Source organism: Petromyzon marinus, chromosome 16, assembly GCF_048934315.1.
Source record: "Petromyzon marinus isolate PM22_M1 ecotype Great Lakes invasive population chromosome 16, UKy_Petmar_22M1.pri1.0, whole genome shotgun sequence".
Taxonomy (NCBI): Eukaryota; Metazoa; Chordata; class Hyperoartia; order Petromyzontiformes; family Petromyzontidae; genus Petromyzon; species Petromyzon marinus.
The window spans coordinates 11,643,915-11,669,634 of record NC_133682.1 but is presented as its reverse complement, the minus strand read 5'-3'; the positions used below and the strand labels follow the sequence as shown (position 1 = coordinate 11,669,634).

At 42.5% G+C, this 25,720-nt stretch overlaps 1 protein-coding gene across 11 annotated transcripts in view; it reads left to right on the top strand.

Annotated features, from left to right (window-relative positions):
• Window positions 1–25,720, top strand: part of LOC116942827 (protein furry homolog-like) — a 296,076-nt gene that overhangs the window by 78,341 nt on the left and 192,015 nt on the right. The window lies entirely within an intron of this gene.

Here is a 25,720-nt window from a genome sequence, read left to right as displayed (position 1 = left end):
GTGAGTGCTAGTAGCTGGGTGGGACAGGTCATGCAACTCTCCTCCCTTGTAATTTGACCAAATGTGCACACCCTTGCCTTGGCAAATGCCAATTTTTTTTCATTTCCTTTGAACATTCTATTTAAACTGGGTTGGTGTTAAGTTGACTGAAGCCACTGTTGACAAAACTTTGTGCTCGCGTGTTGGGCAATTCGTTTTTATAAAAGAATAATAATACACTGCAATTGAGACTCCTGTAAACTGCTGTGAGTAATAAGCGAGCGCCGATTGTTCTATTAAGGTGTTTATGTTGTTGTGACTCCACCACACTCTGCGTGGCGGTTGAACAATAATGGAGGCTTCCAGCTTTCACGTGGAAGGTTGCAAAAGTACAAATCCTGGTTTTGTGAGATCGACTCAGCGAGATGTTCCTCCTGGCTCAATAAAATTGAGTTCTGATTTGTGGGAAGTCAACAGTGATTGAGGTTAGCCCCCTTCCATGGTTATTTGTAATGTCCCATGTATGGCTGGCCAATAAAGGTGAGCAGCACTACTTCATGCTGATTTGAGCTGGTAGACAATGACTGAAAGCATACAAGAGGTTAATTTATTTATATACGTTTTTTTGGAAAGCATTTAACTCTGGCCTTTAAATGTGGCTGGATAACTTCGATATCCAATGCACTTGCTGCTGAGTCAACGTCCGTTCGCCTGTGGGGTTCGTGCGTGAAATGAGCAGACTTGACATTTTCTTTTAAGTTTGGCATCAAAGGGAAACCTTTACAAATGTTCACGAGAGTAAGCTACTCTTTGTAGGTGTCGTGCAATCAGCCGCGCAAAGTGGCTCAGCAGTAGAGGGAGCAGCATCACATTCGGAAATGCGCGAGTTCAACTCCTGGCTGGGGGTTGACTCAGCCCGTCATCTCTGCAGGGTCGAGAGAATGAGTAACGCCCATGGGGAAGTCAACCGCGGTTCTATGGAGAGAATGGTCCCTGCCCTGGGAATGCACGGGTAACACCACTGGTTCAGGGCTGTGAACATGCAATGAGCGCCGCCCCAATGCTCACATAATCGGGAAATCACTTTTGACTTGACTCTTTTCCTGCAATGCATTATTTCATTGCGACCCACAGCCAGCCAGATGACAACACAATAGTCACTCTCCTCATGTCAGTATGAAATATATATTGTCAGTGCGTCTCGTCTGGAATAAAAGATTGTATTATTGTATGGAGTGGTCTTGAGTGTGAATAGGAAATGCTTAATTAACCTGCTGATTTAGATGGACCAATCAAAACTATTATTTGACGAGTTAACACAGTGGCTCAATTAGCACGGCTGACCACGTACGGTTCAACATACATACAAAATATTTATTTATGCAGAATACAACCTTTTATTACTTTACTTGCGTGAACGATTTGTTTGCATTTAATGAATTAATCTGATTGTTTTGTCTGCTCAGTGAGCATGGGGTGGGGCTAATGCTAGTTGGTGACATGAAGCTTTGTAAAGTCAACATTCCTATGTCAGGGCCCCTAGGGGCTCTTGATAGCGCTAACCAGTGGGTAGAGCTTATGTCAACAATTCCAAAACATAATGTACGTGGTTATCTAACTTAAATGTGTTCGTTAAATGTAATAATTCCCACAAATGTGGTGGTAATGCTGGGAATTAAAATATGTGGTATCATTGTTAAAATTACTGAATGGTCATTATTTAAATGTGTAGTGAGTTCAACTGAGTCGCAGACGTACTGTTTGGAGGCAACACATTTATTAACACCAACACACGGGGTGACTGCCCCGCAACAGAATAACAACCTATGGTGGTGACCACCAGGCTAACTGCACCGTAACTAGCTACTATGGACCAGACCACAGCTCGGGTCCAGGTCCACGTGTTGGAGACTCGGTAGGACGTAGACGAAGGTTTCTTCAGGATGAACAACAACGCCGGCCCCTCTGGGGGACCCGGCTTATATCCCCTGTGGCGTGGCTGGCTCCGCCCTTGGCCACGACCACCTTCCAAAATCCTCGAGCAGGATCTCGACCCACTACCACGTGGCCACCCCAAGCCCCCACTTGGGGCCCCTGTGTAGACTTAACCGGTCGCGTGTCCTCTGGGGTCATCCATAGTGCCACGGCCCTAAGTGACCCCATTCCCATAGCCGGTACTCCCACACCCTATCCTGTAGCGACGGCACTGCACGCCAAGCGTGGTGCTGCCACCCAGCGCTATGGATCAGCGCTCACCGAGCCACTCTAGGGCCGGTACTGCACCCACATCCTTGTGGTGTCTGCGATGTCAATACCCTGCACGTCATGCCTCTCGAGGGCCGGCATTACCCAGTGACGTCCGGCGGATATCACTACATATGTACAAACATAATCTATTAAAATGCAATTATAGTCACGTACTTTAATTGTGTCATTTGATATGGGTAGGCACCTTTCTTTTCATTATGTATGCATCTTCAGAGTTGATTTGTGTGTTCTATTAATGGTTTAACACGTAGGCTTTCGCGACCAATATCATCCATAATACAGGTGTTTTTTGGCTGTCGCTTGATGAAGCTAGTTGTAATTACTGGCGAAACGTACTCAGATTGTAAATGTTGTGGCTTGGCTGTCATTGCAGAACATTAATAAGGCATTAACCCCTGCTATTCATATGCCCCACATTGGAAATATATTGATCTGTTTCTTTGAATACCATATTTGTACCCATGCTTAAATCTGTGTATGGCCCAATTGAGGTGTTCTATCAAGTCATGAGTGTCATCATTCTCAAACAAGCATGGTCTGATTTTTAACTGAAGTGGCAGTCCTGAGCCAGTCACAGATATTCCACATTCCTATGGCTGGGGCCAGACTCTCAAAAGGACAACGACTGTTTACTCCCCGCAAAGTGTTTCTCATTTTGTGGACACTACATGGTGGGGGGGAGGGGGGGATCATGGTGTGAATCGGCCTCTATCTGGGAATTTAACTCGGGCATTCTGATTATTATGAGTTAGGTTCCCTGACCTATGGTTACGTTGGTATGATGGGCACAACATCAATGAATCAATTAACCTATGGTTACTATTTTAAAGTTCAGATCCAGGTCATCACACTATCTGAATAAATTGCAAGGTTTCCACATTCACTTTGTTTATGTAGGATTTACGTTTGCATTTATCATAATGGAAAGACAGGTAGACCTGCTTTTACAATACTTTATATTTAAGCCTGTATGAGAATACACTGCTCTGCTTTGTTCAGTTAATGGGTTCCTTCGTCTTCATAGAAATGTACTAAATTGTTCCCAATTCTCTTTCAGCTCAGATGTGAACATTGGTGAAAATAACCTCCCATCCAGCCATAATTTATATAAAAAAAGGAATTTTCTGAAGGTTCAGATGCACACTTTCTTCTAATGTACCATTAATAATGTTCAACATTCCTGCTCGGGAATGAGTGTATGACCTCGTGGGCCCCCTAGTCCTACGCATTCCTGTGCCTTTTAATTAACATTCGGGACAAACTGTATGGATGTTGGATCCCAGTATGCATTCAGCCCTGTTTTAATATACCTCTGCCTGATATCAAACATTCAGTTCATAGTGGCCATCTCTTTTAATTTTGCATGAGAACATTTCCGATTTCCAGTCCACATTAATAAATAATGAGTGTGTTCTTGAATTCCCAGGTGCAAATAATTTTTTAACTTTTTGGTTTGATGCTATAATATGGTCAATTCAGGTACAACGCTTTGCAGTCTAAATGTGTAAATACATTCACTGTATTTTCTTTTTTAGTATATGGTAATCTGTTCAGTAATTCCATTCCCTGTGCCTTCACATTCGTCAGGCTTTCCAAATCAAATAACCTTCCTCTATCAAATTGCAGAATACATAGCTGCAGTATCATTTTACCGATTGGTAAAGCTGTAAGGTTGCTAGTTAATGCAATAGAAATGTTGCCAGCGGTATTAGAACTTGCGAAAGATTCTGACAGTGCTGCGATCGCTCCACGCAGCTCCATTAACATCACCCCACAGTAGTATTTTGCTCAGCAGTTGTTATTACAGACCTAGGTATGTTTGACAAATATCGATAAGAGCCGATGCATACCACAAGCGTTGTTGTAATCCCATTACATCAATCAACACTCGCCACCAAAGCATGTCAAACATTTAATTATTATCATGCGTGGACAGTGGTTTGTCGCAGAGCGGGTGGTCCCAGTGGGTTATGCTTCATTTTACAATTGCGACGAAATAGTGGTGTGAGCAAAACAGTACTAAAAACTATTAAAACTCTTTTATTAGTTACCAGGTAAGGCCCACCGAGCTATATAGCTCTTTTTCAGAAGCCACCTGGCCACAAATGATAGGTCAACGAAGTGGCTCATGATGTGGAAATTTGTTGCAGTCAATTACTCTAAACACATGTTTTTTAAGTGTGGAGGGAAAAACCGGCGGACCCGGATAAAAACCCGCGCGACCACAGGGAGAACACGCAAACTCCAGGTATACAGGCGTCAGGATCAGCATCGAGCCCACGACCTCCTGTATACCAAGCGAGGTAGTTAACATCTCACCAAGGTGGCACCCTTCAGTACATTGCAGTGCTGCGCCTTTATCTTTTTTACTCAGGCTCAGGCAAGGTGTTAGACGGCGAAGAAATGCACCTGGACACTTATAGCACGGGGGAGAAATACTCGTTGCAGTGTGTCAATGTATGTACGTATGTTGAACTTCTTTCGCACCGTACATAGCAAACCGTGCTAAACGGAAGGCTTGTCCATAGTCGGGGAGCCGTTATTGACATTCATGGGAATATAACCAATGAAAATCAATCTGTCATCAGATACTGATTATTTGAGGATATAAAAATATTGGTAGTATGTTTACATGCTGAAGAGAGAATAAATAATATAAAGTAATTATGAATGCAGTTCTGTACTTTGTGTATGCAGTGGTTGCCTAAAGTGAATTTTAATCATGAATTATCTACTGCTGGATTAAAGCCTCCCCTTACAACATTTTATCTCTCTTCTGCGATATAGCCGATCTCATCTCCGCAGTGGTCGGCCTCTTGGGCGTTTTTGATCCTTTGGCCGCCATTCCATCCCCAGTCTCGTCCAATAATTCATTAATCATAATCCCTTCTAACGATGTGTCCTGCCCAAAACCCCACTTACTTATCTCGACAGTCATTATGATGTCTCTTAATTTGCTTTCGTTAATTGACACATCTCTCCATGTTTTCTGCGTGTACTCTTCAGGATTTCTTCCACGTTATTTGTCTCTGATGCATGCGTCACAGTGGATGATGTGCACTGATGGAGCGATTTCAACTTTTACAGATTCTGTACAAGGGTAGATAAGGTGTTGATGGATTTTGACGACAATTTTTATTTTTATTTTTCACATTCTCCATGAGGAATTGGCAACTGATATAATACATCTTTTCTAGATTTAAAGCTTTCGTGACTGCACGGATCCATACTCTTTGGTTCTATTGGGTATAGTCACGTAGGTAAAAAAATAAAATAACAAAAATCACGACGTTTCGACCACAACACAAGTGACCTTCATCAGGTGAAGGGACCAACCTGTCCGGAGGACAGCGTTGGAGTGAAAAAAGTCAAGCGCAGGTCGCCTCCTTTAGGCTGTGAGTGGGTAAACAGAAAAGACGCCTTGACAAAGTAATTAGCATAAAATGTAAAGCTGTGCAAGCTCGCAAATAGAATCAAAGATACATTAGCACCACCGTGAGAGTTGTAAAAATAGAATCAAAGATAAAAGACGCCTTGACAAAGGAATTAGCATAAAATGTAAAGCTGTGGTGCTAATGTATCTTTGATTCTATTTGCGAGCTTGCACAGCTTTACATTTTATGCTAATTCCTTTGTCAAGGCGTCTTTTCTGTTTACCCACTCACAGCTTAAAGGAGGCGACGTGCGCTTGACTTTTTTTCACTCCAACGCTGTCCTCCGGACAGGTTGGCCCCTTCACCTGATGAAGGCCACTTGTGTTGTGGTCGAAACGTCGTGATTTTTGTTATTTTATTTTTTACCTACGTGACTTTACCCAATAGAACCAAAGAGTATAATACATCTTAATCACTAGTTAAAATATATATAATAAAGCGTCCTCTACCTCATAACAGAATACACCAATATGATTTGAATGAAAGCCAGAGAAATGTGATTCACACTTTTATTAGTGTCCAATAATAGCAACGTTAATGACCCCATCTTGAGCAAACACTTCAGATACATGCTATTACTATTCATCGACATACAATCCAGAGGCTATATTCATGCAGCAAACCACGCCAGATATCGATGTTCCGTGTACTACGAGCTCAGATTGACACACCCCATGGAGAGACGTTGCTGTTTGCACGTTGGGCGTTGAGAAGATTGATAAAAGGCAACACCAAAAATAAGTTTCCACCGAGCCACGTGTTTCCGCTTAGGTCATATTGGAAAGTTCCATTGGCCCCTTCGCAGTCATCACCATCGTCATCAGCCGTGGTCAATCCACTGCAGGGCCGAAGGCCTCCGCAAGCCGTCGCCATCCCTCACAGTTGTCCGATGTAACAATCCGCCTGACACATGCACACGACATGATTCCATCGCTCCATCTCCCTGTTGGATTTCCCTCGCATATGCATTCAATTTCTCAGCTACCTGCCACTCGAAGCATTCATGGACCATGGGCTAATCCGCCCCCCTTCTGGTGACGTGTGCTGCCTAAAATTGCTTACTTTTCTCGAATGTGTTGAAGTATGCCTTTAACATAATTAGCACGGTTGGCTACCTATGGTGCGAAAGAAGTTCAGCATTCATCCATACATGTTCTCGAATCGGTATGTTACTCTTGTTTTGTCTCCCTGTAAATTCCAATCTCTCGATACTTCTGTACATACTTTAGAGGTGTTTTTGTCATTATTTTGTGAACGATATTGTTTCTGAACTGCATGTTATATGTCTTAGCGGATATTGCACAGTACTTTGGTATAATAGCACATGTGTACAATGACTTTGAATAATGATACTAGTTATTATTATTTTAAATTATATATTGTAAGCCTCCTGCTACAGTCGATGATTAGAGTTTATTTTACATTCTACTGTACTTTGGGTGTTTGAGGTTACATTTGGTGTGTGTAATTAAAACATTATCACTGTCTGACTTGCTTATGAAATTTAGGAATGCAAGAATATTGGAGCTGTTTTGAGCAAGTCATGTTAACGATTTGATGTTTTAGCGTTAAATTATTTAATTGAGCCATTTGGTTAATCTAATGCCAATATCAGCCTTTTTTCCATTTAGCTTTTTTATTGGCACAATAACGTACCTTGTGATCATATTTTATATTTGCAGATTATTATCTACCCATTCTTTATGACTTGGTGAAGTCCATTGGCACATATATAGCATTTGTTCCCAAAGTGTATGACCAGCAATAAAATTGCAATCACCAATGATTGTCGGGGTGGAGTAGTCGTGCAGTGGTTAGCACACTGAACCAGCATCATATTAGATTCCTGGCCATTCCATCAGTGTTGTACTTCTCCCACACTGCTGATTAGCGCGGTTGGCTACGTGCGGTCCGAAACAAGTTAAACATAAATGCATACAAGCGATATGTGTGCTTAGAGGCCCCTTCACCAACCCACATTGACCAGCATGATGAAGTATGGTCACACATTCCACCATGATTGACATTGCGTGTGCTTCAATCGGTAGAACTACCACACAAACATGCAAATGCTGTAAAACATTTCCACATTTCAACTGTGATTTTTAAATGTTATTTATTATTGCAATCTAGTCAATCGCCATGTCGCTTGTGGTGCGATAAAGTGAGGGTAGTCCCAGCACTTCCAAGATGTCTGGTGAGCATGGAAGAGTAGGCCAAATGCTCACCAAAGCTCCACATGGTAGACGCCCTTACCCCAGCAGCAATTGCAGGGCTGCATCTTTGCCACCCTTACCTAATAATATATCACTTGCATAATATATTTAGCCACTGTTTATATTGTACAATTTTATATTTCACGTTGCTGGTGTTTTCCATTATTATTTGTATCTTTTGTTTTCTGGATAATTTAATTTTTACCTTATATATTTTACGAGCTCTTTTGTTGGGATTCCATGCTGGAGTCTTTGAACTCTCACCCGCTGATATGAAGAGCTGATTGTTTGATTTAACTTTTCTCAACGAGGACAGCTCTTGGCACAGTGTTCTTCATTGCAAGGCCCGCGGGCTACTGGCGGCCCCTGGTGGCCTTTAGTCCGGTCCTTGACGTGCGGCCCCCTGACGATACGCAAATGTGACAACACCCCCCATCATCATCATCGTCGTGCTGTCAAACCGCAATGGTTTAAAATGTGCGGCGGCCCTCACACTGATGGTGTCTTATCAGCGAAAGTGCCTGCCTCTGAAAGTGAGTGAAGAACAACTGTTTTTAGTCACTTGGACTTCTCAAGCCTTCAATTCGCCCCTCCTGGCTGCCGGTGTTATGAATGCCCCGGCTCCGCACACTGAGCTCTCACATCTCGTGCCCTTTTGTGCTTAGTCCACCAAATGAGCTCGAAAAAGGCCGCCCGGTGTTTTTAACGGAAAGCATTTTTTTTTTTTAGCATCTTAAATCCTCAACCTTTTGCCAGCGATTGAACAGGATGTGTCTGGTTGGAGGCAATTGTCACATTCACGAGCGTTCTTGTATAAATCTCTCCCTACCCGCGGAGCTTTCAGCGTGCTGTTGACATAAAGAGAGGGCCTACAAGAAGGTCAGCTCCTTGGCACATGCGTGTCGATTGGCATGAATGCAGCCGCTCCCCAAACGCTGTATGTTCATATGCTTAACGTGCTCGCTGAGATTACTGTTGTTGTATTTTGAGTGTCTTTTCAAAGGTAGAGGCTGAATTCCTGATGCATTGGAATTTGATAACACTGCGGGATAGCAGAAAAATGTGTACCTTGAAGCTCAAAAGGTGATTTGCAAATGTTGATGTGTTCTGCTTGCCCTTGGAAAGGTCACGCTGAATCATGGTGAACATTTTCACCGGGTTTTTGCCTCGAGCTTAAAAAAAAGTAATTGCATACGACTGATAATTGCTGACAAATGTGTTGCGTCGTTCAGAAAACTTTAATGTGCTCTCTATGCAGTATTTATATTCATTTACCAGGTTTTTCCATCCTCGGTGTTGAAGGGTTCAAATTAAAATCCCATTCGAGGCATCTGCACAGGCGTGCTTACTTGTTGTAGACTCGTTATACGGAACAGGTATGTTCCTGAAAGGTTGTCCCTAAAGTGAAATTGTGTACATCGTAAGCTGTTTTCCCACTGACTTCCTTGCAATAATTGAAATATGCGTTCCTGCAGGGACAAAAAAAAATCCGCGCCAAGACATAATAAAATCACACTTGAGAATGCAGCAAACCTTTTTTTAGCACATCTATTTCATGGAAATTTTTTACTTTTATGATGTAATAATAATACTCAAAACAAGCAATGGGAAAGCATTTACAGTAAGTCGCGGGAAACCAGTACAATATGGAAAAGTGTGCTGCAAAGACCTGGAGCATTTTGAAATGCACGCTAGGGCAAACGACAGATCGTGCAATGTTAAACTACCCCCCCCCCCCCCCATCAAAAATGTATAATTTAGTGATCCAAAACTTCTGTAAATGCGAATTGAAGGTAACGTGTATCGAATTCACGCTTGCAGTTAGCGTTTATATAATCCTGCAATGAAAATGTTGAAAGTGATCATGACAATTTTTAGTTGTTTCCTTCGGTCTCGGGGATCCCTGTAAAGCTTCATCTCAGTAAAGAAAGTGAGAGTTTCCCATTTAGGGACCTCCCAACAGACATCAACGTCACTCATTGTGTTATGGAACACTGAATATTTACATAATTGGCCACTTAGTGATGTCTTTCGAGGATGAACTTTCCGATTGAGTCATTGGTTTTTCGTTTACCACTGCCCATAATTCTGCCTTTAACTTGGGTGGGAGCTCAGAATTCAAAGCGATGTCAACAATGCCTCATAACCCAACCACATCTAATCATGGTTATTCCTAATATAGTGCTCTAATGTATTTAAGCAGAAAGTGATCTGTGTCGCCCACATTTTTTGAGTGATGTGATTGTTGAGTGGCCTGATTGAGGCGCTGGGTTTAAAACACATTTTTTTTCATTTTACCAGGGAAGTCCCGCTGAGCTATATAGAGTTTTTTTCAGAAGCGACCTGGCCACAAATGATAGCTCAACGAAGTGGCGTATCGTGTGGATATTTATATATATGCTGGAACCCACGGATTTAGTTCATTGTCCATGCTTGATGCAACATACCGCTCACTTCACCTTCCAGCAAAATCTAACGTCATCATGGCACGTATGATGATGGCTCTGAATTTAGCACGTGTTCTGCTACATCAAATTGATTTGCTGTGTGCATTCCTCCGACTGGGTACCGCACCATTACAGAAGGCATTCAATTGCATCATACTGTACAGCAGTTAAACATTTTAAATAAAGAACAAATTACGATGTAAACCAACAAACTCGAATACACAAATATAATATAGTAATAATTATCAAAAAGCCCTCCCAAACCTTTCCATTTTGACAGAATGAATAATCCCCTAATAGATTTCGCGGGGCCACAACAGAAGAGCTTTGTAGCGAGGGGTCATATTTGAACAGCCAGCCCGCTGTCCCACAGTGTGTGTGTGTGTGCGGTGTGTGTGGTGCGGTACACAGGGGACTGTGTCCTGCGCCGAGCCGTTTAGGGTGTGGGTCTGTTTTTACTGGAAGCTGCCATGGCCTCATCGGTGCCCGCGTCAGACGTAATGTGACTTGGGGATAGCCGGGCCGTGGATGGGGCGGCGGGTTCGCTGGCGTGGGTGTAACTTGCTTACGCCCATGGCCTGCTTATATTTGGAGCTGGCATTTGGCGCGTGAGTGAGCGTGTGCGCGTGATACTGCGCACACGCCTGTTCACCCTGCTTGCTCGCGCGCTTAGCCCCTCTACACTGGTCCTTTTGTCGATCTAATGAGAGACTTCAGTGGGCACGCCCTGGTGACTATTTACTGTACTGTGCCGCTGTACAGGCTTCATATAATGAGGGCTCTTGAGACCTTTGCCATTTTGAAAGAAGAAAACCCTTATGCGTGCGCGATATTGCGTGTTAATTTGGTTTTGGTTTTCAGAAATGTTTTCGTGTGTGATGTAAAAAATATGCAGTTGTTTTTTTTTTCAACCGAGATGTCAGTGGTCTGCTTGTTTTTTTTTATGTCATTAGACATACACTTGTATTTTCGTTACACCTCACCACAGTTCCTTTTCATAAAAAGACAGTGTCTCGATGTATACATGAGGGTTGAGCGGCGCTCTCCTCCGCTGGTTGACCTGAACCAGTGGTAGACATTCCACATTCCTGTGACATGAGCCAGGATATCAATATAATGACAAAATCCGAACAATATGGTACGCATATTCTTCATCCCCGACCCTTCGTACTGGCATCTGTAGCCTAAAAACGTAATTTCTTAGTCGCATGCTTTAACTGTATTTGCACCACTCGGCAAGATTAACAATATTCTTGGTTCTTTCGGTAAAGTCACGTAGAAGGCAAACAATAAAATAATAAAAATATAAAACAATAAAATTCTCACGACGTTTCGACTGCAACATAAGCAATCATCATCAGGTGTGAAAACCACGGCAAGAAAATTTGAATAAAGTGGCGTTTTTTTTTACGTTAGCACCACGGAGAGCGATTTGGCAGTTATTCAGATGGACGAGTCCATCTATGTTCGGAAAAGAGGAGGGGGGAGACGAAAATAATGGATGCGGACTGTAAGCCACCGTAAGCGTGAACAATCAATTAAGACCCGAAATGGTTTATCAAATCCTCCCAATAATTACTAAGCCAGAATCCATCTTCTCGGTTGAAATTGTCTCTGTGTTTGTATATGTGGATAGCCTCATGAACGAATCTCTCATGGTAGCCAGATGGCTTGCAAAGAACCTCTGTCTTGGAGAAGTCAATGTCATGTGAGCCGACTGAATTATAACATTGATCTGCCACGGCCGAGGTGTTGGTCCTACCGTGTTTTAGGTCTGCTTTGTGTTCACGAATGCGGTCCGAGAGATGTCATTTGGTTTCTCCAATGTAACTACTACCACAGAGGCAACTTAGTTTGTAGACGCCAGGGTACTGTATGTCCGGAATCACATCTTTTACACACGGAACCAGATCACGGATTTTATGTATAAACGACTAAAAGTAAACTATTTATTTATTTGATCAGGTAAGGCCCACTGAGCTGCTTTTTTCAGAAGTAACTTGGCCACAAATGATAGCTAAAAGTAATGGCTTCTCATGTGGAAACTTATAGCAGCCAAATACTCTAAACGCATGTTTCTAAATGTGTAGGGGAAAGACCAGAGGACCTGGAGAAAAATCCACATATCCACGGGGAGAGAGAACACACAAACTCCAAATATACAGATATTGGCAGGGTCAGGAACGAACTCACAACCTCCTGTATACCAACCAGGTAGTTAACATCTCACTACCCTGTGGTGCCCCAAAGGGTAAGCGACTCATTATTCTATTCTTGCACGTGATGGCAATATGTTGAGGTGCTGATTACACATGTTGAGGTCTGCTCGCCAAATAGGGCTTCGGGAGATAGTGTCGTTCAGCTATTCTCCCGTTGCTGGTCTTCAATGTTTCTCTGTGTAATTGCCATTAAAAAACCTCGACCTTCAAGACCTGTTGCACCCAAATTAGTGTTTTTTTATTTTAGGTAATAAATTGTCCGTATACAATATCACTTGTTTACACTCAAAGTTCCATTTCATCGGTCAAAAGCTCTGTCAATAAATAACTTGTGTGGACAAACACACAAATGTTGTTAAATGGCCCAAAAAATTATCGGCAGATTTCCACATTCTAAACACTATGCAGAATTTTTTTTAATATGGGGTCGTCTTTGTTGTGATTTGGAACACTTGTGTTTTGGTTATCATTGTTACTGAATATACATAAGCAGTGTTTGGACAATATATTTTGTAGACAATAATACAAAAATAACTATACCAAGATTACAATTGCAATTAAGGGGTACAAATACTGAAACCACTTTATTTTATTCGCTGTAGACCCAGCACCCAAAATATCTACTGCATTGAACATCTCAGAAAACCTTTGCTTAGTGAATAATTTCCTTCTACGTTAAGAACAGAATAGTTTTAGCAGCAGATGGGCTTCGTCAATTCCCATTAACTTGCTAGCCCAGGGTTCATTGCCCTTGTCAAAGAGCCACTGAGCCCATTTCTAAGAGTTGCACAGTTTAAATCCCACTGCTGCCTAGCTAATGCACTTATTTAAACCCACAGTTGTATATGTGGCCGTTCAGCTCAATCGGCCATCGACTTGGCTCATCATCTCTCCCAGGTTCTAGGTCCGTCCCTTGCTGCTGACACGTCAGGCAAGCCAGCACCCTCGCTCATCTACGATTCTGTACCATCAGCGGAGCTCTTTCCACGTAATCCCAGCAGGTGTTATGTCCCTTTGTGTTAGAGTTTTGCCTGCAGCTCATCAATAGCTATCCTCTCTTGGATGTTTCGCGGTGTTCAGCAGAAAGCAGGCTTCGCTCTTCTCTCCCGTGCCATGTTAAACCACCTCGACATTCATGTCAGATTTTAATTTCTGTGCAGGCCTCTTACTAAATACCAAATTCTGCTGTTTACAGGTGAATAGAGTGAGTTGTTCACTTTGAAACTGTCCGTCAAGTACGCCTAGAGAGCTAGTACTTGATCAAAGTCCTTTCAAAAGCAGTAATTATTGATTTCGTTGAAATTTACATTTCTTGTCGCAGCCTAGGATTTTGACCCACGTTCTCAGTGGTGTTGGCTCAGTCCTCTGACTTGGGAATATTGAGCATTAGTTTCCAGAGCCACCTCAAATTCTATTTTTTTTTGGTTTTGGCAAAAAAAAGCATACGGTATCCGCTCTATCCCCAATGGCCCCATTGGCTGTGAACACCTTTCGACAAATAGTGCAAACCCCCCATGTGTTCTAAGCTGGTGGGAAATTACCTGAGTGGCACAATTGCGGAAGTGCTGCAGGTAACACGTGTTGCCTCTTCTGTCTGAAGAGGTCTCCTGGACAGACGCCACCAGACTGCTGTAATGTGTTGAATCGGACCTGGATCTTGTGTTTATTCAAGATTTTGGAGATCTTTTTTGTGATCCCCGCTATGTAGGGTAAAGTGATGGTTTTGAAAGGCTCCTTAAGAGGGTCCTTCTTCATGGTTGGAGTGATAGCTTTGCGGATTGTGTCGTCGGAGTAACCATTAGCCTTAAGAGCTTGGTGTGGGTGCTTGAGTTCAGTGGCTATGTGTTCCTGGTCAGATATGCATTGGGCTCTATGGTGCAGAGTCTTGATGAGGGAATTCTTCTGGGATGGTTGGTGGTGGGAATCATATTTCAGGTAAGCATCTGTATGGGTAGCTTTCCTGTAGACAGAGTGGCTCATGGAACCATCAGGTCTCTTTTTTATTAGGACATCCAAAAAAGGTAGTTTGCCGTCTTCTTCTACTTCCATGGTAAATCTGATGGCTGGGTGTATGGAATTAATGTGGTCGAGGAATTGGTCTAGAGCAGGCCGGCCATGTGGCCAGATGACAAAAGTGTCATCCACGTACTTCTTCCATAAGGTTGGGCGCAGAGTGGCAGTCTGGATGGCGTCAGTCTCAAATTTCTCCTTGAAAATGTTGGATACAACCAGAGATAGGGGGAGCCCATTGGGGTGCCCTCAGTTTGTTTGTAGAAAGTTCCATTCCAAGTGAAGTATGTATTGGTTAAGCAGTGTCTCACCAGGGGGGGTACCTCAGTGTTTAGTCCTTGATAAACCAAGTCTTCAATGATTGCGATGGTGTCAGGTACAGGAACTTTGGTGAATAAGGAAACTACATCAAAACTGACAAGCAGGTCGTCTGGGTACAGGGAAATACACGTGATTGTCGATACCAGGTGAGTAGAATTTTGTACCGCAGTGGTGGTTTTTCCAGTGAAAGGCTGCAGAATTTCAGACAGAAAACGAGCCAGTTTGTAGGTGGGGGAGTTGATAGTAGAGACGATGGGACGAAGAGGTGTATCTTCTTTATGTATGTTTGGTAAGCCATATAATCTTGGTGGCCTGGCAGCAGAAGGTTTCAACGAGAACTGTTTGGTTCGGTCAATTAATGCGGTTGAATCAGAAATGATTTTGTTGGTTTGTATGACGAGGCTCTTGGTGGGATCTCTTTTTATTTTTGTATAGCTGCCATCGTTGAGTAATTCTTGAATGTTGTTATATTCTATTGTATCCATGATGACAGTGGCATTGCCCTTGTCGGCTGAGAGGATGACAATGTCATCCCTCTTTTTTAATTTATATAATTCAAAACGCTAATCTTTGCTGAGGTTGCTAGCTGGCATCTTAGCATTTTTGAGGGTTGCAGCGATTTCAGATCTTGCTACGTCTGCAGCGATGTGACCCAGGCCCTTGAGAGCCACGTCTACTTGGACAATGATATAATTAACTAGTATGTGTCTCGATGTGACTGCAAAGTTTAGCCCTTTAGCTAAAACGGATTTCAGACCATCGGAAATAGAACTGTTACTGCGATTAATTACGACTTTGTTAACGTCTAGCTTTTTGGTGTGTGGGTCCAGTCTTTTGTTGGAGAGGAGGTTGAATTTGGAAATCAGGTTGTCCTTACTTCTGCCAAATCGCTCTCCGTGGTGCTAACGTTATAAAAAACCGCCACTTTTTTCATGTTTTCTTGCTGTGGTTTTCACACCTGATGATGATTGCTTTTGTTGCAGTCGAAACGTCGTGAGAATTTTATTGTTTTGTATTTTTATTATTTTATTGTTTCCCTTCTACGTGACTTTACCGAAAGAACCAAGAATATGAATCCCTGCAGTCCCGAAAGCTTTAAATCAAAATTTAAGATTAACGATGTACAATATTAGCTCTAAGTGCGAGGCTGCCAAGCAGTAAATCCTTTTGTCGTCTACTGATTGTCGAACCAAATTTTTTTTTACTTTTTCTGTAGTAAAAAAAATCCAAAGCGGTACGTTCCGATTTAAACATTGGTATTCTGTAAAAGTATTTCGCATTGTCAAGCAGCTGCCATTGCGGTTGATACTGTTGGCAAGTAAGCAATATTGCAGTTATACATTAATATGTACGAGTTATAAATGTAATCTACAATTTGCACTATTACATATTCCCATAAAGCCATATCAACTTATACATCTAAATATATCTCTCTAGCTCTCGTTGAGTCTACTTTGGCAAGTGAGAATGTTTTCTTTAATTTACAGTTCAAAAATGTAAAATTCTGTTCTTTGCACCGGATGACAAGTTTCTCGTGAGCTATTTATGTGCATGGAAAATGTTTTTGTAATTAAGTCATTAAATTGTATATGACACTTTATTTACACAGTAAACATTCACGAAACTGCTCGATTTAAACCCAGCGGCTTAATCCAGTGCTGTTTTGACTGACTATACAAGGACATTGGACTGAACCAAGCAGATTTCCACATTTTCCCATAATTTTTTAAATGCCACGTACAGGTTCTGAAATTTTGCGAAATGTGTCATCTGATCAGTTTGAATTTTGTTGCGCATTCACCATTTTTACCATTTTCACACGCTGGAATCATTAAAAATAATAATAATGTGCCTATCCACTGCTAGTTTTTTGTTTGCTGCACTGTCTTCCGCTGCTTGTCGTCGTTTATTATATAGCACTGCAGCATGGTGATTGCCCATGCAAGCAAACACTGTCCATGCTCCAACCTGCGTGTGACGTCCTATATCTGACGAGATTGGACGCATTTATTTCGGACAATTTTGATACATGCAATGTAATAACGACGTATTGCATGGGAATTTAAATGCGCTGGAACGATGCATTGTCTTTATTATCACACGAGCTAAAGTGTTACTTTTGTTCAGCTCGACAAATGTGAGTTGTCAATAACTTAACAGGACTAACCGATCGGTGTCTCCCGTAATCAAACTCCCATTTGGATGTTCACGCGTTTTGGTCAACCTCTTTCAGTGACCTCCACAGCTCTTGGTCTGCGATAACATTGGTCAAGTGAATCCACAGGCATCGATATTAGAGCTCACAATCAGCGATTGCTGTACAAAGTAAGCCGCGCATCACTCGTGTGTCACGCAATCGAAGGCAAAGCATGTGTGTGAAGATAAAACGATTAATTTAAAACCTTAAACATTTTAAACCCTAGCACAGGAAAGAATCGTGTCTGTCATTTTAAATTGTGTACGTTTACTGTGCAAAAAAGAGTTTAAATCCAGTGGTGTACAGAACTGTATTTCAATCGGACCTTTAATATGCATTCATTTTGATAAATTTAGTCTTCAGTCTCAAACAATCGATTGACATTTTCAAAATAATTACACGAATGCCGGAAGATAATGGATGTTCTTAGAGAAGGGGAAAAAAACCATGGTGGTACATTTTAAGGATTAGATAATACCGCAGTCTAGGAGGTTTTTGGTCATATGGATATAATTTTCTCGTCAGCGTTGGCACATTACTGCCTTGGTGCCCCGAGTATAATCCAAGAATTGTACCAACTTGTACAAAACAGTCGGCGATATCCAGAGGTTTCCTTTGGGCGGCGTGCGCTCAATTAGCCTTCAAACCACCAAGCTCTATAATGGGTTCTGGACACACTGAACATGTGTTCTGCACTCAAACAAAACCATCTGCTCGTGTTCCCTAATCTTGTTCACGCTGTTTTCATTTTCGTAGGGCGAGAACAGCGAAAGGACATTCCAAAGGATTGTTTTCGCTTAGTAATTTAACAGTCCAGCAAGTTTCAAAAACCAATTCGCCTTTGATCCACAGCTTTTTTGCTTTGCCATCGTAAACCGGCCACCTTGTGTCCCCCTGCAGATGGGAGTTAAATGCGACACCATGAATGAATGCTGTAACAGTTCACAGACCCCACTCCCACACAGTGCTGGAACACACCACACCCAAGTGCCACCACCCTTCCAATAAAATGTCCCGAGGGACTGAAATGCTCAGGTCACTATTCTTTTTATGGCGATGAGGTCTGTTGTTGTTCACTTGAACTTCACTCCTTGATTCCTTTCCACCCTCGTTGAGGACTTCGGTCTCCCAGGCCGTTTGCTTCGTCTCGTCCACACCACCCATGCTCAACCCCCACCGCACACTGCAAGGCCGCAGCGCTTCTGTGTCCGCGACTTTTCTCACACAAGCTCAACTTTGGAATTCCCTCCCAATAATGCAGCTTACACGTTAGGACCGTGAGTAAACATTTCTCAAAATCCGAATGTCAGAACCAAAAGGTACGCACGTTCGTGTTGACCTTGGCTGCTTAAGTAGCTCTCAACAGTTGAGGTTGGGATTCCATGAATGCCTTCCGCTTATGTGGCTGAAACCTTTTATCTCTCTGGCATTGGTAAAAAATAAATTACATGCGTGGCATGCATGCATGTACTGTCAAGTCAAAAATCAAAGTATTGTCCTCCAGTGAGCAACGGGGTGGGACTCATCTTTGTTGGTGGCAGGTACGAAGCCAAAGATGAACATTACTAACAGTGGTGGCCAGTCTCTCTAGACGATAACTTACTTTTTCTTTCAACAATACGGTACATTTTGTATCAATCACAGAGCTGCTTTAAAGCATTTGACCTTGTTTTCCCACTTGCACTCTGATGGTGAATCAAGTGCTTCTAGCCAGAGTGCTGCTTGACCAGAGAGAGGGCTTGTCTAATGCACGCATGTCTCGGGCATCTGGTGGTGACATGGCACAGCAGAATCTGGCCGGCCGCCCTGGTTTATTACTGCAGGTGTAATAACCGTAACATACACACCGTCGACTTCACAGGGGACTTTAAAGATATCCTTACATCATCGAAAACGAGTGGGGTCACAGTGTTGCCGGCGTCACGGTCCAAAGTTACCAGATTCGGTCAGATTACACTCAAATTATTTAAATGGGGTTGTACTTAGCGATCGTAGCTCCCCCCCCCCCCAACGGGCAAGACATGGGCCTACAAGGCAAGTTTACCCCTGCGGGTTCCCTCTCAAATGTTAAACTGCTATTTGATGTCAGTTACCTGTCGCGTGTAAAGCATTCTGAGATATTCCGGAATAAAGGGCATCTGTATGTCAACAAAAAGGTTTTACCCTTGATGCAAATCAAACAGGTGTTAAGATGTTCATACACCAAATATAAAAAAATCTTTTGCAAAAAATTGGAGCATGTTTTTTTTTTGCATGTTCACCGTAAGTCCGTGTGGTTAATGCAGACGTGATTCCTTGAAAAAGGTTTCTATTTGGTGTATGAACATTTTAACTGCTATTTTATCGTCAGAAAGGGTAAAAGCTATTCTTATTGTTTCATATTTTGATCGTGGCTAAAAGGTCCGACATAATAGCTATGTAATTGTTTAATTTGAAGACTCGCTGTGGAGCATAAGGCTGCAACAAGCCCACGCCATGCCAGACGGTCTTTAGCAGCTTTCTCTGCTTCACCCCATGGTCTTTAGTTTGTCTAGAATGGTGCCTTCGCCAGATGGCCTTCGGCCTGCCCCGTCCGTGATCTTTTCCCTTGTGGTCTCCACCCTAGGGCAGTTTTCGCTATGGACTCGGGTTAAATTCTCAGCGCATGTCCCAGCCACCTGAGTTTGAAGACACTGTTACCCAATAAATAGATTGCGATTTTTTGTTGTGTCGTGTCCCCCCCCCCCAATTACGTTACTCAACAATTGCAGGAATTGTGAAATGTCAACAATGTAGAATGTGGGTACGCGGTATTTATTTTCAGCAGCAAAAAAACATTTTTCTTGCAACAACAATGCGTCCGATTAAAAACTTGCTCCTGCAAGTTGCGTTATCTAAATGAAGATCACGTGTGGCATGAAGGCAAGGTGAATTCGGTTGTAGCTGCTCTGCCGTAAATCCAGCCTGTAACCTCATTTTGTGCTCTCAGCGAACGCCACACGCCATTCTCCGTGACGATTACATTGGAATTCTACCAACCTTGTTGCTTGGTCCAAAATGGATGGCAAACAGAAGACATGTCACCTCATATCTAGTTTGATTCGGTTTTTAACTATCCTTTATCCAAATATGATTTATATAAATAATTCACAAACAAATTATCCAGAAACATGCCTTTACTGTATTCTTTATTGATGGATGCATTGATCTGGTTTGTGCATTCTATAAATCTAAACCACTCAAAGCGTGAGATGGACTAAAAAATCCACAGCTATGGCCCTTTACATGAACCTATACGAGATTACATCACACTTACTCATAATAAGTTAACTTTATAATAATTCACGTAAGTTTACACTCAATATATCCGAATTGTATAAAACAATTTGTCCTTTACCGAAAAGACCAAGAATATGAATCCTTGCAGTCACGAAAGCTTTAAATCGAAATTTCTCCTTTGTAAAGTACATGACCTGTTTGTGTTGTGTCAGGAGATGGTTGTCTGCATTATAAGTGTCTACAATATTCACGTATATGCTTTTCAGTCAGTGAGCCAATCTTGGGTGCTGACACCTGATACAATTGTTTGAAATGATAACATGTACTACGGACACGGTATCATACCATGAAGGCTTGCGTGATCGATGGTCACTTCTCGTCCTATTCTGCTCCCAGTCTAGAATGACCTTTTGTTTGGTTACCTCTCTCGTGGCCTTTTCCTTATCGTGGCCGTGGATTCCTCACCTTCCCGTCAGCATATCGAGAATTATATCAGCAGAGTACCGAGAGTTGGCCTTGTGTTCCTTTTGTAAGACCAAATTGAAGGCTGTAAGGACACAAGATACGGTGAACAATTTTTTTGGATCAATACTGCAATATATATTTCCATTTACTCAAACGTGTAAGACGTGCCTTCGCTGGGACATGGGAAAATGATGACGGCGTTAACAACACTTGTACTCCATAAATGCACGTTGCTATTTTTAGAAATCCATGCATGTCAGCCATGTGAGCGTTGTTCAGAATAGGGTAATGGCCAAATAACGACCCTAATACACTCGCTACTTGGACAGTTTCTCAGTCATGTCTAATTGAAGCAACTGACTGTACTCTAATATTCTGCCTAATTGTTGCCTAATCCTTAAAATGTTTAAAGCATAAGATTACACGCCAGTAATATTCTCATCCAGAGATGCCCCTTGGTCCGAAAACAGTGCCAGCAGCGACAAAATATAAAATAATACGAACTAAAATGTAAATTCGAATTCACCCGGCTAAACCATGATCATCCTAGTAAGATAAAAACTAGTTTAGTTTTATTTGTATATATTTTTGAAGTGATTTGTTTACCCTTCCTATACTTTGCACTCCTGTCGTGTTTTTGCATTGAATTTTGTTGTAACACTTCTTGTTGGTTCTTTCGGTAAAGTTACGTCGAAGGGAAATAATACAATAATAAAAATAAAACATAAAATAAAATTATCACGACTTTTCGGCCACAACACAAGCAGCCGTCTTCAGGTGAAGAAACAGAATTGTCGGGAAGACAACGCTCCAATGAACACTGCTAAGCTTGGCTGTTGTTGTAACGTCCTGACCCGCCCCTACTGGACATCTGTGAAAAAGAGCTTTTAGCTCATCGGATCCCCCCAGTATATATATAAATATTCTGATTTCGATCTTATGATTACACTTTGTCCCCATCATAGGAATGTGGAATTTCTACTGCCATCTTTGGTTTGCCAGTTTAAATGAGGCCCATCCGAAGATTGTTTGCGCATGGATATTATTTCACTTTTTATATGAAGGAGTGTACTTCAGCCGTCAAGAGGGTGCATTATAGTTGTACTGTACTGCTTGGTGGAGAGAGGCAGGAGGAAGTTAAGACACTCGTCCGTCTTTTCAATTGGCGCAATCGAATCAAACTGGCGACCTCTGGATTGAGAGTTCAGGGCGCTAACCAACATACCGCAGCAGCATCCCGAATTACACGGTACGTCGGTAAGCATTTACATATCGAGGTTAATCTGCACTAATTAATCAATTCTATGTAGGGCGTCTGTGAAAAAGAGCTTTTGTGGCTCATCGAATTCCTCTTGTATGAAGCAAGATTCTGATTCTGATCCACATATATTGATAATCCGTTTTCTCGTTTATCGCAAGCGGCATCTCGGGACCTACGGATGAATACTTTTCCCCGTGTGATTCACCGTTTTGACTTGGCGTGCGCCCCCTCGACTGTGCAGCGAAATTGGCATCTCCCGGCTCGCGCCATCAGCAGAAGGTGGCCTGAATCAGTTTGGAAATTATTTTGCAGGAGCGTTTTCGCAGCGGTCATCGCGAATCTCGCGCGCATTCAAAGCTTTTTTTTTTCTTCAGAGAGATGCAACGACAGTGGCAATAATGGTTGTACTGGAGAGACTGCGTAGGTGAGATTCCTTAAGTGTGAAGTAATATGCATGATTTTGTTCGTGTGGTTGTTGTTGCCTTCGTTTTACAATGCCTTTTTTGCAATTTTGTTATGGGTGGGTAGTGTTAAGTTGCGGGATGAAACGAATGCGATGACACTCGGTTACTGTTCTGAAGTATGGCTGATGGAGCGGTGATGATGTTGGTTGTGTGAGCGAGGCAGTACTGCTGCTAGTCTTGTTTATCTTTATCTTTTTTATCTCCGTAGATCCGTTGGCACTGCTCACGAGACTATCCCATTAATGTGCTGTTATCTGATGGTCACTTCTCTGGCTGATTGCTGTATTTGTGTAATATAATCAAGCGATGGCATTATAGACCCCTTGACCAGGGTTTTGGGTTTATTTATTCAATAATTTGTGCACAAGACCAACTCTGTGTATATTTGCTGCAATATTTTGTATGTATGTATGTTGAATTGCTTTCACATCATATGTAGCTAACCGTGCTAATTGGAGGTGCGGGAGGATGGTCAAAAATGTGTAGTGGTGAAACAGTGAATTCAGTCAGAGAAATGGCTCCCTGCTCAAATGAGAAATATCTTTGAACTCATTTCCATTACTGGCCCTGAGCTCATGACGGGAATTACACATTTCTGTGAGTGGGTAGAGTCTTGTCCCGAGGACAACTGATGTTGTGACGTCCCACAATGTAGTGGTAATTTTGTTCACCACTGGGAAATGTTCTTGTTAAAGTCCTGCCAATGGCGATGTAGCAAGCACTGTCACAGCACTGTCCATCCGGATCGCTGTCCCGTCATTGATGTTCAATCATCCGGATGGATGTTCAGTCATTGCCTTTTGGTGGAATGTTGGCGGGTTTGTGCACGAGCAAACCAATTTGGAAAATGCAATCGGAAACGAAGGCTGAAAACTTCTGGCCTATATAATGTAATATAAAATCTTCGAGTCTCAACGGTAATCACATCAAATTTGACCTGTATTACAGTTCATCCGAAGCCGAATGTTCACACAACTCTTATGATTTGTGTTGACGTTTCCATCCTGACAGCCGGCGGAGGAAGTATGGTGCTGGAACTTGCACATTGACATTCCTATAATATAATTCACAAGAATGGGTCATATTTTGTGCTGCCAAATCAATTCTTTTTTCAATTGCAAAATTAATCGCACCGAATTGAGAACTATAACAGTAATATTCCCGACCTTGTACTAAAGTCCCTTCCAGACATAGGTCGCATATCAATTTGTTCTCAGCTTCTTAACTTTAGGACAATGAATTGAACTCATCATTATTATTTATAGACATTTTGACTGTCAGAGAAATACTGGACCTGTTTTGTGGCTTATGGCATAAAAGGTGAGTTTATCGCTGGGCTAATGATTTGTGTGGGAAAAGCACACGTTTGGCAAGGAAGTGCGTGGCTTGCATCTCTGATAATAACGAATAGCGTTATAAAGAGAGGGCCCCAAAGCAGCAGAGGCTGGGCATTCCCGGCATCTTTCGGGCTACAGGACAGCCATCAGTCCGACATTGCACTCAAAGTGTTTGCCACAAATGAACCGCAATACCTTGCTGATCTTGTCAAGCAGCATAAACCATCAAGCAAACTCTGGTCATCCTCGCAGTGGCTTTTGGCTAGCCATCTATCAAAAATGGTCACCGCATCGTGTGGCGCTTTCATATGCGCTTCTGCGGCCGTCTGGAACACTCTTCCTTCTGATATTTTTGAAGCCACTGGGGCTATACACTTTTAATTCTAGGTTGAAAACTACGGTGCGAAAGAAAGTTCAACATGCATACGTACATACACTTTGGTTCTTTCGGTAAAGTTACGTAGGTATAAAATAAAATATATCACGACATTTCGGGCGCAACACAAGCTTTCCCACCTGATGACGGATTTATTTTATTTTATACCTACAGTGAGGGAAAAAAAGTATTTGATCCCCTGCTGATTTTGTACGTTTGTCCACTGACAAAGAAATGATCAGTCTATACTTTTAATGGTAGGTTTATTTGAACAGTGAGAGACAGAATAACAAAAAAAATCCAGAAAAACGCATGTCAAAAATGTTATGAATTGATTTGCATTTTAATGAGGGAAATAAGTAATTGACCCCTCTGCAAAACATGACTTAGTACTTGGTGGCAAAACCCTTGTTGGCAATCACAGAGGTCAGACGTTTCTTGTAGTTGGCCACCAGGTTTGCACACATCGCAGGAGGGATTTTGTCCCACTCCTCTTGGCAGATCTTCTCCAAGTCATTAAGGTTTCGAGGCTGACGTTTGGTAACTCGAACCTTCAGCTCCCTCCACAGACTTTCTATGGGATTAAGGTCTGGAGACTGGCTAGGCCACTCCAGGACCTTAATGTGCTTCTTCTTGAGCCACTCCTTTGTTGCCTTGGCCGTGTGTTTTGGGTCATTGTCATGCTGGAATACCCATCCACGACCCATTTTCAATGCCCTGGCTGAGGGAAGGAGGTTCTCACCCAAAATTTGACGGTACATGGTTCCGTCCATCGTCCCTTTGATGTGGTGAAGTTGTCCTGTCCCCTAAGCAGAAAGACACCCCCAAAGCATAATGTTTCCACCTCCATGTTTGACGGTGGGGATGGTGTTCTTGGGGTCATAGGCAGCATTCCTCCTCCTCCAAACACGGCGAGTTGAGTTGATGCCAAAGAGCTCCATTTTGGTCTCATCTGACCACAACACTTTCACCCAGTTGTCCTCCGAATCATTCAGATGTTCATTGGCAAACTTCAGACGGGCATGTATATGTGCTTTCTTGAGCAGGGGGACCTTGCGGGCGCTGCAGGATTTCAGTCCTTCAGGACGTAGTGTGTTACCAATTGTTTTCTTGGTGCTATGGTCCCAGCTGCCTTGAGATCATTGACAAGATCATCCCGTGTAGTTCTGGGCTGATTCCTCACCGTTCTCATGATCATTGCACCTCCACGAGGTGAGATCTTGCATGGAGCCCCAGGCCGAGGGAGATTGACAGTTCTTTTGTGTTTCTTCCATTTCCGAATAATCGCACCAACTGTTGTCACCTTCTCACCAAGCTGCTTGGCAATGGTCTTGTAGCCCATTCCAGCCTTGTGTAGGTCTACAATCTTGTCCCTGACATCCTTAGAGAGCTCTTTGGTCTTGGCCATGGTGGAGAGTTAGGAATCTGATTGATTGATTGTTTCTGTGGACAGGCGTCTTTTATACAG